Source organism: Nyctereutes procyonoides, unplaced genomic scaffold, assembly GCF_905146905.1.
Source record: "Nyctereutes procyonoides isolate TBG_1078 unplaced genomic scaffold, NYPRO_anot_genome, whole genome shotgun sequence".
NCBI lineage: Eukaryota > Metazoa > Chordata > Mammalia > Carnivora > Canidae > Nyctereutes > Nyctereutes procyonoides.
Genome location: NW_026575051.1, coordinates 39,352,054 through 39,371,834, shown reverse-complemented (window position 1 = coordinate 39,371,834; position 19,781 = coordinate 39,352,054). Strand labels below are relative to the sequence as shown.

The 19,781-nt window shown below is 37.3% G+C and overlaps 1 pseudogene; it reads right to left on the bottom strand.

The window, feature by feature from the left end:
* Positions 1-4,656: 4,656 nt before the first annotated feature.
* On the bottom strand, positions 4,657-5,737 carry LOC129512393 (annexin A2-like; annotated as a pseudogene).
* Positions 5,738-19,781: the final 14,044 nt, after the last annotated feature.

Sequence of the window (19,781 nt, the reverse complement as noted above, 5' to 3'; positions counted from 1 at the left end):
ATAGAACCCAATCCTGCTTCCTATGACTTCTCTATCTTAGTAACTCATCATGGATACAGTTGTGTTTCTCTCAGAAAACATTTTAATGTTATTTATGAACTCTCATTATCCTACCTTGGGATCAAAGAAATATTTGATAAATCTAAGATAAGAGATATGGCACGTGGCAATGCCAAGTTCTTCCCGTTTTGACATTAAGATATATCTTAATTTGTTCAGTTCAAGAAGTCACCTTACTTAGAAAATGATTTAAACCATCCTAATTTTTTCTCTATTCTACTGAAAAATCCCCAAAGATGCAAAGGGTAAATGTGCTATATGAAAAATTGGCTATTCAGCTATAATTCTATTTTAATAAAAACTGTATAATGTTGAGCTAAAAAAAAAAATTCAAGTTCATTCCCTCTGGGAAGCATGAGCTTGAGCTTAGGAGCAAAGGATTCTAGGAAATGTTTAGACTAATTTTCTCAGGTCATAGGGTCTACTGAAAGCTGGGCACCAGTTTTCTACCCTACCAGTTTACTACCCCTAATAGTAACTTAGAGTTACTATTAGCCTGTATTGTGAGAAGGCATCTCTTGGGTACAGTGGGAAGTTAGCATCTATCCTTTAGTATGGCTACACTGATCTCTTCTTTCGCATACACAAAAATCCTCTTGCAAAATGATAGTTGAATTCCATTGCACATTAGATATATTTCATGTTGTCACCAAAATGCTCTAAATAGTAGCTTTTATTCTAGGAACAAAAGTTAAAAATCTCATACAGTTAGTTTTATGTTTGGAAAACCACTAAAGGTCTGGAACCCATTTGCTATATTTTCTTTGGGAAATGTCCTATTGTATATTGTATGATATTTACAATTTGGGGGCTCTGTGAAGGTGCTTGGGTAAAATGGTCACCAATGCCAGAGTTCTCTTCTTTCTATCTTTTTAGCTTAGCAAGCACATATTTCCTTGTTTTGAAAACATCAGATATGATGCAGATATCATAGTTTTGTCTCCTGAGAACACAAATATTTTCTTGAAGACACACAAAAAAATTCAAACATGAAAGTTAGTATGATCCATTAAATCATACTGGTGGTGAGACAATTGAAAATTATATTACTGTTTAGGAAAACTGTTCTGCTTGATGAGAAAACTGGAAAAAGCTACTATGGGTGGGTAGGGACAAAGGGACTCACAGAGCCATTCACTTTAGATAGTTGACCTAAAATGAAATAAATTCTTAAGGTCACCTTAGAGATGGTGGCAGGAATGAATCTACGTGAGTGTACTTGTTCTGTTCAAAAACACAAAACTTGGATCCATTGCATACTTATTTAAAAACTAGTCACTCTTCATAAAGTTAAATGCTTATTAAGGTAGTTCCTTGTGAGCAAGGATTTTGTCTTGTGCCTTCCTGTAACCTCCTTTCTACTTATGTCTGTACTTGTTATATATGTACTTATGTACTTTCTGATTTAAGACTTTATGACACTGTTCACCATTAATCTTTTTAACTTAGAGATATAAAAGTAGTGACTCTTTTTCTCTTTCAAGGACGTTTTTCCTTTAAGTACTTATTTGTACTATTATGTGTGGCAGAAAATTGATTGTCCTATTGAAACATTGCTTATGCCACAAAAATTAAATGAGTTCTCTTAAAGAATCCTAGAAATAGTTATTGATTGACAAATGACAATAAAGAAAAAGCTTCTAGATCAATAAAAGAAATCAAAATCCAACTCACAGTTGGATGTCACACTGATTAGAATATATATTATATGAAAAATGAACTCAGAGGCTCTTTCAGGAGCACGTACAAGGAGATGCCTTGACAAAAGGAATGACCCAGTGGTTTCCAAAGAGATTTCAAAGAAATGAAATTTTTCAGATATAGTTATATTATTCAGAAAGAGGGGAGAATGACTTCCTTTTCTGCTCCCTAGTGTCATCATAGGTAATTAGAAAAAGAAAGAATGAATATATTAACATATGCTGATACATAAATACCTTGCTTCTCACTTTCTCTCTCCCTTCTTCCCTCACTTAATTAAGGTGGTGTTCTGGGAGTAAGGAAGGTATCAACCCTTTAAAAATAAGGTGGAAGGTATTCAGAGCTTTATTATTCTTTAGGTGCTAGGAATTTCTTAGAAACCATGATATGAACCATTTTCATAATGTACCTATATGGATGTATCTATAGATTGTTTGCCATTTAGCGGTCAGGATGCTTTAGTAATTATCCTCCAATGACCTACACTGGATCATGACATGAGTGAGAAATAAGTTTTATTATAGTAATTATTTGTGGTTGTTCATTATAGAAGTTAACTTCTCCACACGAATGCATGTGCCTACTATGTGGATCACTGATCTAGGATCTAAGGATAGATCAGAGAAAAAAAATATGTCCCGCCTTTTATAAAACTTGCAGTCCAAAGTAGAGGCGAAGATAATGAACAAACAAGTATAAAACAATTGCCAGATGCAGTTAACTGCTAGAAATAATAAAGCAGAATTTGAGAGTAATTTCAAAAGCAATTTTATATTTGATCAGAGAACTGAAGAAAGTAAAGAACCATACATATATGTGGAAGGCAAGGGGGAGGAATCCAAGGAGAATATTAATGACAGATATGCTGGTTTTGGAGGGAGCCTGATGTACTTGAGGAGGAGAAAAGAGGTCATGTTACTGAGGGATCTTCCTCAAGAGGGAGAATGACTAGAGATAAAGCCAAAGAAGTAGTGATGGGGCCAGGTCCCTTACAGCCTTGTAGCCCAATAAGAGGACTTTATATTTTACTCTGTTTGAAACTGGAAAGCATGGAAACTGGAAGACCTGGAAGGTCTTCAGGAAAACAATGACATGTTCTGCCTTAGACTTTAGGGAAATCACTCTGGCTGCTTTGCAGAAAATGGAATAAAAGGAAATAGCAGTGTAATAGAAAGTTTCCATTAAGGGACACATTCCCCTACACTAGACTTTCTCTCCACCCACTTCTGCCTTATTCTATGCCTAGATGGCCTCTGTGGAACACATTAAAGTCTCTATTGACAGATGGCCTCAGGTGGGCCTCAGTCAATGGGAGCATGAACAAACAACTGAGGTAGAAAGGTAAATTCAGGATATTCCTCAGTCTTCCTTCCCAAGAGTGACTGTCTCCAGCTGGCTTAATTCCTAAGTCAAGATCAAATTCCTGTCAAGCATCCCTCCATAACAGCCCCCTTCTTTTCCCTCTGCAAATTGTGGAGTGGGATTGAGCCCCATGTTTACCACATCCTGGGTAGTGCTTCTATCCCTTGGGTTTCCCTACATTCTTCCAACTTGGTTAATGGCTTGGACTAGGGTAGTAGTGATGGACCTAGTGAGAAGTCATCTTCAAGACATATTTTGAAAGTATAGTTGGCAAAGCATCTGATAGATTAGATGTGGTATGTGTGAAAAAGAGGAATGAAAAGTTAGAAAATAGAACAAAAGGAAGTTCATCTGTTAAATTATCATTCTCATTACTGCAAAAGAAGGGAATTATGGTGGTTTTTAACATTCAGTGAGAACATTGTTGGAGAGGAAAACCTTCCTCTGCCTTGTGGTCCTTCTAGATGGATTTAGAATAAAATTGACATGAGACAGATTAACAGGAAAAAATAAAATTTAATAGCATACATATGGGGAATCCACACAGACATAAAATTACAAAGAAAATGAGGCAACATGAAACTCATGTGAGCTAAGGAGAGGTGGAGGTTCTGAGGACGGAAAGGGAAGGCCATTAGCAGGAAGGTGAGAAGAGATGTTTTAAAAAAACAAAGTTTGCCCTATTATGCAGATAAGTTTCTTAGGTAAAACAGAGTCTCTGTTAATAGCTCGCTTCCTAGTAGAGGCTCTCCTTACCAAAGTAAATTTGGCAGTTGAAGATCAGGTGAAGAGCTTTTCCTGCTTTTGCTGGGTTTTCATTAACTTTTTTTTTAAGATTTTATTTATTTATTCATAAGAGACAGACACAGAGGCAGAGACACAGGCAGAGGGAGAAGCAGGCTCCATGCAGGGAGCCCAATGTGGAACTCGATCCCAGGACCATGGCATCACGCCCTGAGCCAAAGGTGGATGCTCAACCGCTGAGACACCCAGGCATCCCAGTTTTGATTAGTAATAGCTCAATATATATTCATTCCAAAGTGGCCCATCTTGGGGTAGCCTGCCCTTGGTCCCTACATTGTTTGCCTGAAAATGCCCAGACAGATTTCATCAATTCATTTGCTTGTTCATGCCATGTAATTAACTCTTAGCTGACCAGTCATAACTCTTCTGATCTAGTATTTTATTTAATGTAAACCTCAGAATATTAAACACAGTAACATTTTAAATAAGCTTATCATATACATCTTCTATTTGTATGCATTTTATTATATATATTATACATACATACATGCACATTTTACTTTTCTTATAAAGTAAAAATTCCATTTATTCATCGTTTATGACACAGTACACAAGAGGCAAAGTGTTTCACAGCATAGACCGCACTTCCAATTCCTTGGGATGTTCATTTCTTTGGCTAAAAGGAAAGACGAGATGTGAGAGGCAGGAAGTGCTTAGGCCGCTGAAATATGGTTGGGGAGGGGCAGTACTAATGTCACCTCTCAGGGATGGGCACAAGGGGACTGTTAGTTACAAGCTATTTTCTAGAACTGTTAGCTGGAAACAAAGGAGCACCACTTTTGGATGCTCATCCTGTGGTGGGCATTGGTCAGCTCCACCACAGAGGTACAAGCAGTGCTTTCTGGTAGACACCCTTGGTGTCTTGCTGAATACAAGTACAGGGACTTGCTAGCCTCTCTCTTGAATTTAAACCTTATTTTTAACATGTCCACTTCAATCTGAGAGACCGTGGTTCTAATCAAGGCTTTATTGCAAGTCTACTTGTCTTTCATGGAGTTGTACAGTTAGTGAGCAAAACACGGGGGGGGGGGGGTGGTTCTGAATGTGCTGGACCTGGTTCAGGAAACCACTTTCCAGGTCTCCTTTACCTCCTTCTTGATCCTCTCCAGCGTGTCATAAGGATTGTCACTCTTACACCTGCTAAATACTTTCTGGAGGTGATGCACAGTCTGCTTAGTCACAATGCTGATTCACTTGGGCACATCAGTTCCTTTCCTCTTCACCCAAGCATCATAGAGATCCCAGGCATCTTGGCCAATCAGTTCATAATCAAAGACAATGCCATCTTCTGCACTTTTACCCTTTGCAAGGGCAACTGTCAGCTAGCTTGCAGAAGTCACCAGATATGTCAGAAATGATGTCCTTCCCCAGGACAGTCTTATATATTAACTTAATTTTCTGAAGCTCCCGCTTGGTTGCTGAACAGATGATCTCAGTGAGGGAGTTCTCATCAGTCTCATAGAGACTTTCAGCTTAGAAGCATCACACCGACCAGTGTTTTCAATAAGCCCAAACTTACAGTCTCCAGGTGACCAGACCAGGCTGACTTCAGTGCTGGTTCAAGTTCCTTTGTGGCCCGTTTCTGGTAGGTGAAGGCAATATCCTGTCTCTGTTCATTGCTGTGGTTGGCCAAAATATTGACAATGCTGACCTCATCCACACTTTTGCTCTTGATGGCCATTTCAATGTTCAGAGTATCACACTCAGCATCAAAAGCGGTGTACACTTTGACTGACCCGTATGCACTTAGGAGCCTGGAGTGATGATCCTCCAAGCTGAGCTTGCAGAGAATTTCATGAACAGTAGACATTTTGGAAGAAACTAGACCAGGTTTTAAGAGCTGTGAGTATCCCCAGTTGTGGAGCCACATGTACATTTTACTTTTTATATGCATATTATATATATACACAACATAGCACAAGATGTATATTTAGTATATTTTGTATGTATGTACATATAGAACATACATATACTTTATACACACACACACACACAAAGAAATGTAGAACAAGGGGCACCTGGATGGCACAGTGGGTTAAGCATCTCCCTTTAGCTCAGGTCTTGATCCCAGGTGGGATCAAGCTCCATATCAGGCTCCCTGCTCAGCAGGGAAGTCTGCTTCTCCCTCTGCTTCTGCCCTTCCCCGTGCTCTTTCTCTCTTTCAAATGAATAAATAAATCATAAAAAAAGAATGTAGAATAGAAATGTACATAAAAAATACATATTTCTCAGGAATGAGAAAAAATATAGTATTTCTATATGCAAAACACAAATGTGTCCACGTTATTGATACTGGACATACAGAATACATGTTACATGCTTCCATTTAAATAAAGTTCAAAGCAGACAAAACTAATCTGGCTTCTATCAACACACACTGATGAGCTATTCCTTTGCATGATTAAACTACAACTTACTGGGGTGCCTGCATAGCTCAGTTGGTTAAGCACCTGCCTTCGGGTAAGGCCATGATTTTGTGGTCCTAGGATGGAGCCCCACATCCAGCTTCTTGCTCAGTGGAATGTCTGATTTTCCTTCTCCCTCTTCTCTCTCCCTAGCCCTGCTTGTGTTCTCTGCTCTCTTGTGCTCTCTCTCTCTCAAATAAGTAAAAATAAAATTTAAAAAAATCTTAAAAAAAAACCCTATAACTTATTTATCCATACTATTATTGATAGATGTGTGGGTTGTTTCCAGTTTGGATTATTAAGAAAATTCATGTATGAACAGCTTTTTACATTTCCTATGGTGATTATGTATGCCAATTAACTTTCCTAAATGGTTGAGCCAATTTACCCATCTACCTGAGAGTTCCAGGTGTTCCAATTCCTCACCAGTACTTCATCTTATCAGTCTTTTTAATTGTAGACACCCTGGTGGATGTGTATGATATTTCACTGTCATTTTAATTTGCATTCCTCTGATGACTAATGAGATTGAAAATGTATCATATGCATATTGGCTGTTTGGATAAACTGTTTTGTGAAGTGCCAATTCAAGTTTTTGCCTTGCAAATCTATAGCTTAGAAGAAAATAAAGGCCCTATGAATGTTTTTATGGAAAATTTTGGGGCTTCTTCTCAATAGATTCTTCCTCTGCATTACTCTGTCCCCAGACTCCACTTACTTGAACATCTTCAAATCAGATTTCTTCTTCTTCTACCAAGTGATACCACCACTCTGCTTGGCCTATATTTTCCTGAGCCATATTTGAAAATGTTTTCAAGGCAAAATCCTGAGTGAATATGAGCTAATATTATGTGCTTTCTACCTTTCAAAATTCTTAGCCCTATGTTGGTTGCCATGCATTGCCTGCAATAGTTATATATTTTTGTACAGATATAATGGTAGTTTATGGTGGAAGGATGAGTCTGTTACCAGTTATTCCACTGTGGCTGCAACCAGTGATCCTCTACTTTTTTTTATTATTCTTTTTGCTCTGATTTTATTTAAGTTGCATGTTTATTGGTTATTTTCTCAGATTATCTTAAAGATTATAACATTCATCCTTGATTTATCAGCATGGAACATAAATTATCTTTCCATTTTATGGTAATGCTTAAGCCTTCAAACTTGAAACTGCATTTATTCCCCTCTCATCTTCATGTTATTATTGCCATACATTTTCATTCTACATATATGTTTGATTCTCTGAGGTTTATTATTAGTCTTTAAAAAGTAAATGATGGGGTGCCTGGGTCACTCAGTCTGTTAAAGCATCTGCCTTCCACTCAGGTCATGATCCTGGGACTCTGGGATGGAGCCCTACATCTGGCTCCCTGCTCAGCAGGGTGTCTACTTCTCCCTTCCCTCTGCCCCCCCCCCTGCTTATAGTCTCTTTCTCTCTCTGTCTCTAATAAATAAATAAATAAATAAAATCTTAAAAAGTAAATGATCTTTTATACTTACCCACATATTTACATGTTCTAGTACTTTCTTTTTTCCCTGCAATTCTACTTTTTGATGTAAGATTATTTTCATTCTACTGAAAAAACAAATCCCTTTGATGTTTCTTTAATTTTTTCCATATTTTGATTATTTTTTTAAAGGATAGTTTCACAGGGTGTAGTCTTTTAGGATGGCAGTGATCTTTTAGCATGTTGAAGGTGACATTCTATTGTCCATTGGCTTCCATTTCTTCTGTTACCTTCAGCCTTCAGTCCTGTTTTTGATCTGGTATGTTGTTATCTGGTGGCTTTAAAGATTTTACCATTTAAAAAGTTTTTTAATGTTTTTACTATAATGTATATAATCCTAAGTAGAATTTTCATTTTATTTATCCTCCATAGGGTTCCTAACTCTTCTTGATTCAGTGGCCTAGCTTCAAGGGAGTTTAACAATCTAACCACCAGATGACTTCTGTCCATTTTGAAGAAATCTGATCCACTGTCTCTTCAAAGCTTCTTCCCTGAAACTCTTTCTGCCTCACTTCTGAAACTCCAACTACATATATGACCTTTTCCTAAAGACCTTTTCACCATGTTCCATATATCCTTTATTCTCTTTCATATTTTCCATTATTTTACTTTCTATGTGTCAGTCTGAATGTTTTCTGCCTTCAAGTTTGCTAATTCTCTTTCAGCTGTGATAAATGCATGCATTGATTCTTAAAATCCAGCTGATTTATTCTTAAGTTTTTAGATTTTCTAATTTATTGTGCTTTATATATTCCAGTTTTCTTGTTAATTATTTCAGCTTATTATAATAGTTTTTTTAACATGTTAAACACAGTTATCTCAAAGTCTGTGTCTAGTAACTTTAATAGCTACATTATCTGAATTTATTTCTTTTTCTATTATCTGGCTTCTCTCTTTTAACTGTTCTTTGGTATTTCCTGTAATTTTTTAGGTTGAATGTTAGACATTGTGCATTTAAAATGTACTGGTTGCCTTGGCACCTTCTGAGTGACTTCAAGGAACTTTAGCAATCTCACTATCAGATTCTTGACTCCTAATATTGCAAATATAGCTTATAAAGTAATACAAATATCAAAGCCTTTTTGTATATTAATACCTTTCTATTATATATTGCTTTACATGTACATATTAATGCATTATTATTTTTTATTAGCTTTCTTCCTGAGCTGAGTGACACAAATTTTTTTCCTTTCATTGAAGACTACTTCTATTACCTGTTATTTATTTATCTCTTTATGAAGTTTAATTATAGCCAAAAACAAAGCCAAACCCCCTAAAAAATTGAAATGTGGGAAGTAGGAATCAATATTTCGCTTATACCTCATAGACTTCACAAACTTATCAATTTACACTGCAGACCTCTTTTTCCCATTCTCTTTCCTTTAAAGGTTCTTTTACTGCCCCAGCACTGGCATATACAGATACAAAGAAAATTAACAATGTCTTTTTACCTTTCATATTCTTCAAAATCTTATAACATTGTGAGTTTGGGCTCCATTGTATGTCTACTGTATTCAGTGAATCAGAAAATTAGACTTTCTCTTTCTGGCTAATGTCAATCTTATGCTTGTCAGATGAGAACATATTTTTTTAAAGCCAGATTTCCCATTAAAAAAAAAGGATAGATTGTCTTCGTTGTCAAAATGCAACCTGTTAACATGTATGCCTGAGGAAATTATGTAAGAAACAGTTATGACAGGGATGACGGGTTGTCAGCCTGCTTGGAGTAATTAAAAAAAAAAGACATTTGATAAGCTCTCAAATTAATATAAACACTGTATGCCTAACCCTCAAGTGGTGTTTGCTAAAGATGCTTTGCAGGAGGATTTGACATCAAAAAGAACATCTGAAGAACAGGAAACTGGAGAGATGTGTGCAAGGTGTAAGGTAAGCAGGCCATCTTAGATGTACAGATTCGGGATGTAATTATTTCAATTCAGAGCATCGTAGGGAATCCTGTTCCTCTCTTTGAATTCCCCCCATTTTGACTAGTACAGATCTAAGGCCAAAATCCTAATAAAGAATTTGCAGTGAAATAGGCCTTTGGAACTGATTTTTCTCCCTGATGCATTGAATTTCAATTATCTGTCCACTACTGTAGAAGTGTGATTTTCCAACTAGCATATCACTGAGAATGCCAGGGGACTAGAGGGGAGAGAGAAGGATGGAGACCCATCTTGATCCTTTATCACTTAAAAAAAAAATACACAGAGAAAGATGAAAGTAGTTCAACACCTATAATCCCTTGAGAAGAAGACTGAGGACCTGGCTGTCAACTTAAATACCACCTGAGAGCACACAAAATAAATGAAAGGATGTAGGTCCTCCTGTGAAAGTCAGCATCCCTGGAATTCAAAAGGTACATCAGACAGGCTGTCCTTGAAGCATGACACAAAAGCTGGCCTTGAGAAAGGCCAGCTCACAAGACAGCAGAGATGAAATTTGAGACCCTGAGGCATCAAAGCAGATTTAAAATATCTGAATTTCTAGAATTATTGTCTGTGAAGTTGTTAAGGCTCCTTCTGTCTGCAGTGCCCTTTTCTGCTCATTCTTTGAGAGAAAAAGTATAAGTTAAATACCTACAGGATCTCTCTTAGCACATTGCCTGAGCACACTAAGATCGTGAAATGTGAAGTCAGGTCCCAGCTCTGCTCCTTGCTAGCTCAATGAACTGGGTCAATATGCTTAACCATCATGAATCTTGGAATATTACATCTACTGGCATTGGAAATAAGCCTTGTGGATAAATCTATAGACATTTTAAAGAAATATTTGAAAAATCAACTTTGTGCTTTTGGGATTGAGATTATGAAATATAGGCTGGCCAAAATTGAGCAATCTTTCACACTGTACCTTAGCTAGTAAACATTATTTTGTTCTATGCCCATGAGTATAGGATGGAAAGTAGCAGATCTGAAGTGATCTATATAACAAGATACTAGTGTGAGCACTGTAAAAGCAGAAGTATTCCTATGCATTCTTTAATACATAATTATCACCTTCAACAAAAATTTGTTGACACCTGCTACAAAATTTAGGTCAATGAGTTGGGTGCTGGGAATTCAACCTTCTTCAAGGTCAGCCAAAAACTAGACATCTAATTAACACTAAATTACAACTATACCTCTTCCCCACAGGAATTGCTATTACTAAATTATATTTAGGTGTGATTATATCAGCTTTTATTGACAGTGCTATCAGAAGGATCCATAAGAAATTTGTTGAATTATGACAGTGCTGTTTAGTAAATCAAAAAATGTTCTCCTTACAAAACCCCCCAGCATAAAATTCTGTCTGACTCTGGTTTAAAGAATAGTTATAATTCTCTTAAGCAGTTGATCTATTTTTATCCAATGGATGTTGTGATTCTTAAGTGACAAGGATTCCTTGTTTACAGTTGGTTTCTGGAAAATATAATATTAAATTATGGCTCAATCATGGTAAAAATGTAAGTCACATATAATATTCATGATAACATATTATAATTTATATATTTTTGAAAATCTTCTGAAATATTTTCTGAAACAAAAGTACAAATAAATAGCTGATAAACTGATTCTGGACTGTTTTCAAAATATTGCTTGGGAGAGGGATGGCTGGTACTTTCACTGAGCTAGAGATGAGAGTCAAACTGAAGAAAGCGTTTTGTGTCCTATCACATTCTTCTGCTTTTTCTTATACCTCAGTGCTACACCAACATTCCATTGAAGAGAAAAGTAGAATAAAGAGGGAAAATGTGCTGTTGCCCACAGAGTAATTCTGAAAACTTGTTCATGCTGGGCTTTCACATGGCAGCTCTGGGAATGGATACCATTTCATGAGTATCTGCTAATGGAAGAACCCGGGGTAAGACAACAGAGGACATAATCACATGCCTTGAAACACAGGTTCTAATTCCCTTCTAACTGAAAACCATGTCCCGTTATCAGTCTCTGAATTGTGTTCATAAATGATTAAGTCAAATTATTTAGCACAATTAGAGGGATAAGCTGCAACAGGGCTTTCAACCTATGTTGGTGTTAGGAAATCTGGACAGCTACCTGCAAAATAATGAAAATGGACCACTTCCTTATACCATATACAAAAATAAACTCAAAATGGATAAAGGACCTAAATGTGAAACCTGAAACCATAAAAATCCTAGTGGAGAAGACAGGCAGTAGCCTCTTTGATGTTGGCTATAGCAGAATAGTTCTAGATATGACTCCTGAAGCAAGGGAAACAAAAGCAAAAATAAATTATTGGGACTACATCAAAATAAAAAGCTTCTGTACAACAAAGGAAGCAATCAACAAAACTAAAAGCCTACTGAAATGGGAGAAGATATTTGCAAATATAATTTGAAATTGACACATCTTCTAAAGGGTTAGTATCCAAAATATATAAAGAACTTATATAATGCAACACACACAAATATAATCTGATTAAAAGATGAACAGAAGAGATGAACAGATATTTCCCCAAGACATATAGACGGCCAACAGACACATGAAAAGATGCTCAACATCACTTACTATCAGGGAAATACACATCAAAACCATAATGAGCTACCACTTCATACCTGTCAAAATGGCTAAAATCAAAAATACAAGAAATAACAAGTGTTTGTGAACGTGTGAAGAAAAAGGATCCCTTTGCACTGTTGGTGGGAATGCAAACTGATACAGCTACCCTGGAAAACAGTATGGAGGTATGGAGGTTCTTCAAAAAATTAAGAATAGAACCACTTTCTGATCCAGTAATCACACTACTGGCTATTTACCCAAGAATGCGAAAACCCTAATCCAAAAGGATATATGCACCATTTATTGCAGCGTTGTTTGCATAGCCAAAATGGAAGCAACCCATGTGAGCATTGACAGATGAAGGGATAAAGTAGGTATGATATGTATATGTACACATTCACGCACACACACACAGGAATATTATTTAGTCATAAAAAAAGAATAAAAATCATAAAATCTTACCATTTACAACATGGATAGATCTAGAGAGTAGAATACTAAATGAAATAAGTCAGAGAAAGACAAATACCATATGGGTCATTTATATATGAAATTTAAGAAACAAAATGAACAAAGAGACAAATCAAAAAAACAGAGTTTTAACTATAGAGAATAAATGTGGTTACCAAAGGGGAGGTCAGTGGAGGATGGGTGAAATAGATAAGGTAGATTAAGAGTACACTTATCTTGATGAGCACTGAGTAACATATAGAATTGTTGAATCACTGTATTATACATCTAAAACTAATGTAACACTATGCTTACACTGGAATTAAAAATTTTTAAATTATTTTAAAAACTATGTTTCTGAGATATATAATTTTATGTGAGCCTGTTAGAGGACAATCCTCAAATCCAAAAATTTTTTAAATTATTTTAAAACCTGTGGTTCTGGGATATATAGTTTTATGTGAGCTGTTAGGGGATAATCCTCAAATTAAAAAAATTATGATCAAATATATTTAAAATATTTTTGGCTGATCAAAGATTTTTTAAAATGTGTTTGTTCTGATGTATAATTTCACTTAATATACTTTGTAAATATCAAGGGGGGACATGTTATAAAATAAGTCATTTTCCCAAATTATTTGCCCACAGAACATTTTTTCCTAAGAGCACAACATCTCACAGTAGTGTAGGGTACTATGGACTACAGTTTTGAAAGTAATTGTTTCTGGTAAGAATAGTAGGGTACTTTGAAGTTTTAGTGAAAATGCATTATTTCTAACAAGAAATTTAAAATGCAACAAGAACTTAAAAAAGTGTTAAACTATACAGTTGGGCTAAATATTTTACAACAAACCATATTTCATCCTAAGTGTAAAAGTTATTTTGAAAGAAACTTTTTTATCTCTAGCAAATTAATTGGTACCACTCTAGTATGACTTCCCCTTAGAAATATACACAGACCTGCACATGTGCGTGCACACACACACGAAGTGTGTCAGCATTCAGACACACATACAGAATACTTTAAAATGCTAAATACATACAAGAAGACTTGATAAGATTTAGGCTGGAGGGACAGTATTAATCATAATTAAATAGCTTAAAGTAATTCAATTTATAATAAAGTTTAAATTCAGAGATGAATCAAGAGGATAATGCAAATAATAGGTAATAGGTAGTTTTGAAAATATAAAATATACTCCCAAAAAATTTTTTTAATGTTTCATTTTATTGTCCCTATATTCAAGGGCCCATATGACAGTAATTCTTTTTGAAGAGAGGGAAAGTGAGCATGAGCAGGGGTAGGGGCGTGGGAAGGGGGTACAGAGGGAGAGGGAGAGAGAGGAAAAACCTTAAGTAGGCTCCACACCAGTGCAGAATCTGACACAAAGCCACGGGGCTCGATTTCAAGACCCTGAGATTATGACCTAAGCCAAAACCAAGTTAGGCATTTAACCAACTAAACCACCCAGGCACCTCAACAGTGGTTTTTAAATAATAATAGTCATTACAGAATCCTGGGGAAACACTTCTGAGTCAAAGTGTCAGACTAAGTTTATCCATTTACTTCTTCCTGCCCAAACTACAGTAAAATAAGTATGAATTATATAGAGTGATATACATGCCAACAACAATGAAGAAAATAGAAGAGGAATATCAGCAGACACAGAGTCCAATAAATTTCTAATAGATACTTTGTGATAGGCAGAATTATAGCCCACAATTATGTCCATACCATAATTCCTAGTATGTATGGATATGTTACCTTACATGGCAAAAGGTACTTTGCTGATATGATTGAATTTACAGATGTTGAGATGGGATGATTATTCTGGACTATTCAGGTGGGACAAGTCTAATCATATAGGTCCTTAAAAGCAAAGAATCTTCCTGGATTTGGACACATACAGAGAGAAAGACAAAAAAAAGATAGACATAATAGAAGCAGAGAGAGAGAGAGATGACACACTGCTGGCTTTGAAGATGCGGGAAAGGGTCATGAGCCAACAAATGTAAGCAGTCTCTAAACGCTGGATAGGGGGACACCTGGGTGGCTCAGTGGTTGAGCGTCTGCCTTCAGCTGAGGGCATGATTCCAGGATCTGGGATCAAGTCCTACATTGGGCCCTTGCAGGGAGCCTGCTTCTCCCTCTGCCTTTGTCTTTGCCTCTCTCTCTCTCTCTCTCTCTCTCTGTCTCTCTGTGTGTCTCTCATGAATAAATAAAACAAAATCTTTTTAAAAATAAAAATAAATAAAAGCTGTATAAAACAAGGAAACAAATTCTCCTCCAGAGCCTCCAGAAAGGAAAGAACCATACTGACACTTTGATTTTAGTCCTATGAAACACCTGTTGGACTTCTGATCTCCAGAACTATAAAATAATAAATTTATATTTTGTTTTGTTAAAGATTTTATTTATTTATTTGAGAGAGAGAGAGCACACAAGCCAGGGGAGAGGCAGAAGAGGGGGAGAAGCCGACTCCCTGATGAGCAGGGAGCCCAATGTGGGGCTTGATCCCAGGACCCTGGGATCATGACTTGAGCTGAAGGCAGACACTTAATTGACTGAGCCCCTCGGAGGGCCCAGTTTCTATTGTTTTGAGATACAATGTTTGGGTAACTTATTAGAACATGAATAGAAATAAATATACAACTATCAGAGGGATACTGGTTGATGAAGCAAGACAAAGAAAGCTGTAATCAGCATTTGCCAGCATGGGACAATGGCCAAAGAGGGGAAAAAAAGGAGAAAAGATGAAGTTTTAAAGGAGCAATAACATGTCCCTACATGAAGTCCAAAAAAGAGAATATAGGAAATAAAAGACAGATACTATCAAAGGAAAAATGTAAGAGATGTTTCCAGGACTGAATGAGGACCCCAGCCTTCAGATTAAAAGGATCCATCAATTGCCTAACACAATGAATGAATCAATGAATGAATGTATGGGAGACCTACCACCAGATATACTACTGTGGAGTATCTGAGAAATTTCAGAAATGAGAAATGATGCTGAACATCTTAGAAAAGAAAGTAAATGACTTTTAGGAAGTAGAGAACATAGGGTTGGCAAGGAAAAGTAACACCAATGTTGAAGGATAATGGATAAATACACTCAAAGTTTTGAGGGAAATAATTTTCATTCATGAATTTTGTACAAAGTACAAATTATTAACCAAATGTAGCAACTGAAATATAAACCTTCTCACACTGACAAGACCTCCAACAACATTTCTCAGGAACATTTTCTTAGAACATTTTCTCATAAACATTTTCTTAGGAAGTCCAGGAAAATGGAACAATAAACCAAGAAATAGAAGATCCAGGACAGTGCCACTACCCAGAACAGAAAGGCAGTCCCTGGCCTACAGCTCAGCCATGGACAGGCATTGTAACAGACCCACCAGCCCAGCCTCACCTGGAAGAAGGAGACCTCCATGAGGTATATTTGCAGGAGGAAGGGCAGGGAGGGTGGAGGGTGTTTACATAGGTTAGATCACCCTCTATCACTGCAAGCAATGGTATGAAAAAAAATGTAGGTGTCTGGAGCCAATGCCAAAGGTTCTGATTTTGTCCAACATGATGTGGAGCTCAGACATATGCCATTTTTTATAGGTAAAGACAATCTTGCATTTATTTTTTGCTTCAAATTAATATCAAGTAAAATGGACTTGATGTAAAGTTCTATGAATTTTTACACATGTATTGGAAGAGAGGATGGGCATGACCATGAAAGAATAGCACTAGGGAGTGGTTTGGACCCAAGAAACCATTCTACATCCTTACTGTAGTAGTGGTTGTGGAAATACACAATTTTAAGGAGCATAGCACAAACTCTTAGGTGGGTGGTCTTCAGGCTGCGCTTCAGATAGCATAATTCTTGTAGTTCTTTATTAGGTCATTTTTATGACAATTTCAAATGCCACTGCCTAGTCCATAAACCCCTCATGTGCAAATGTGCTATACCTGCTTACCTGGCTATTCACTCATATGCACTACAAGCTGTCATTGTCCTCAGTGATTAGTCCCACCTCTCAGACTTTGCCCATGCTCACCTCCCCTCTGCCATGCCCCTTCTTTTCTCTCTCACTAAATTCTATTCTTCCTTCAGGCCCCAATCTGTGTCTTAACTCCACTGTGAGTTTTCTCAAAGGAATCCAAACAAACATGTCTTTTTACATTTCTCAGTCATGTTCTACTGCATTAATTTTCACAGTTCAATTCTTAATTGTTCTCTAATTAGTTTGTAAATTTTAATTTTATGCGCCTAAGAAAAATGGAAAGCTCTGAATGCTTTCCTTGTTCTTCAGATCCCCCTGCAGTGCTTGGCACAAAGATGTACACACAGTAAGTGGTCAAAAACTTATTATTGATTGAACAAGGCAGTTATACTTCAAGGTCACACCTAGAGCAGAATACATCTGAAGAAGCAAGGAGTTCAGAAGGTACAATGGAAATGTTGTAAATAGTATGGTGTTCTTTAAGGCAGGCATTTGAAAAAAACACTTTTGAAGTCAGAGACCTGGGAATTGATGGAGAGGAATGCATAGTCAAGGAAATGTCTTCTAAATGGTAGCCGATTTTACACAGAATCTGCAAAACTCGCATAACACAGTGTATGTTTTCTACACTGGCAGAGGCTTCCAGTCGCCATCTGTAAACCCTGTGGCATTTGGAAAGACACCTAATAAGAGTTATGGATCATGGCCTCCCTTCCTTTTTTTTTTTTTTAAAGATTTTATTTATTCATTTGACAGAGAAAGAGAGAGAGAGAGAGAGTGCACAGCATGGGGACTGGCAGGCAGATTCAGAGGGAGAAGGAGAAGCAGACTCCCCATGAAGCAGGGAGCCCAATGTGGGGCTCAATCCCACCACCCTGGGATCATGACCTCAGCTGACAGCAGACGCCTAACTGCCTAAGCCACCCAGGTGCCCCCTTCCTGCTATTTTTCAAAAGGTAAGGTAGAGAAAAGGAAAGACTTCTGGAAATGTGGAGAACTGAGCATTACCCATCAGTATGGTATGTTATAAAACACAGTTGGAGAAGTGAAATGAAGTGTAGGGAGCGTGACAGATAGCCCTGAGAACTCTAACACAAATTGGCCAGGTGACCCTCAGCACCTCTGCATCAGTCTCTTCTTCTGTAATAGCAGGAAAGAGGACCAGATAATAGACAAGTACTTTAAGCTCTGCCATGATTCTAGCTTCAATCATGTTGATTCTTGGAGTTTTTGGCAAAATCATGGGCAGAGTACAACAGAAAAGTTTCGTTTCTGGATTCATTTGTGTGGAATATCCACAGTATCCTGTATGTTGGCTCTGTGCATGGTGTACATTCAGATGAATTCCATCTCTTCACACTGAATCAATTTTTCATTTGAATCTTGTCTATGGGTGTCTGACTTCATTTAGGAACTATGCTTCATTTCACTCAGCAACATTGTATACTGTTGCAGATTATTTCCTTCAGGCCATTTCCAACAAGGACATGGATTCTGTAAAACACACACACACACAAACACACACACACACACACACAAAACCTGCATATTCCTAATTGCCATAAGCCAAGGTTTTTATTTGTGTTCTAAGAACACAGGAAGGCAAGAGAAGTACAGCCTCACAATTAGACATGGGAGGGAGGATTGGGAGGAAGGAAGAGGGAAGGTTATCAATGACATATCAGGAAGTAGAATAGCTGGCCAGTGTGTGCTGAATACACAGCAGGTATGGGATAGAGAGAAGCTGAAACCAGGGCACACTAAGGCACATCGCCAACTCCAGATGGCATAGTAAGCTCAGTAAAGCAGAATTTTCTTTAGAAAGCAAGCTTAGGAATCTTTACTTGATATGGATGGCATTTCAGAGACTTTATACTTACTCCCAAGCATGTTTACCTGTATGCAGTCATGTCGAAATGCACTCTCAGATAGATCATCTTTATATCTTATTTCTCTCACCCTTAAAATGAAAGGTTAATTGACTGTAGGTCTGCAAGTAATGAGATCTCAACTTTAGTTACATGAGAGGAGCATGCAGCCTAAACTACTATTTTTCATTGTATATACTATAGTGGACAGACTTGTAGCAAGCCTAAATGAAATACTGTGTCTCTCTGAATACTAATAGATTTTCTGCTATGTTTATCATTCATTGAATACAAACAGCTTCTATAGCTTTAAGAATTAACAAAATCGAATTTAGTGCCGAAACGAATTACAGTTTCAAGTAAAGTATAGATGGGTTCTCTTTTGTGCCAACTGACTGTCAAATATTCACATGTACAGTGAACAAGTGAAGGTATTTTTCACTTTGTATTAGAATTTTCCAAGGGACTGAAGCAAGGTGAGGCCACCAGATAGGGAGTGAGAGTTTGTTCTAGTAAGGCTAAAGGAAGTTCACCCTGCCCCTATCTGAGGGGTCCTTAGTGACAGAAAGTGCTGTTACGAAGCTAAAGCACACTTAAGATCCATGTAGAACTCCACAACAGCAGCAGAGAGAACCAGCCCGAGCTGGGGGTGGCCAGGGAATGCTGCTTACCACTGCTGAGTGTCTGGTTACAAAAGATGTTTGCTACTTCTCCTATCCTCTCTCCTGGATACTATTTGGGAGAATGAGACCTTGGAAAGGAAGGAGGAAAATGATTACAGAAACCAGATACCTCACACACACTACAAGATATTGGAATGAGAGAAGGGGGGACAGACTGACATGCTGCAATAAAGACCCTGCCCAACCATGACCCCCAGATTCAAGATGAGGGGTATAGATCCCAGCTCTCGCAATCATACCTCTACTTCCCATCCTCAACAATGTCAAAATCTTTTTAAGATAACAAGATATTTCAATTACCATTTAAAGCCACCTCAAGAGGGAAGAAGATAAGAGGTATAGTCCTCCGAAAGAGATAATATGAAAGATCACAGTAGAGAAGAACAGAAGTCTTAGGGAGAGAGTAGTGAGGTGGCTATGGTAGATCAGCAGTGTC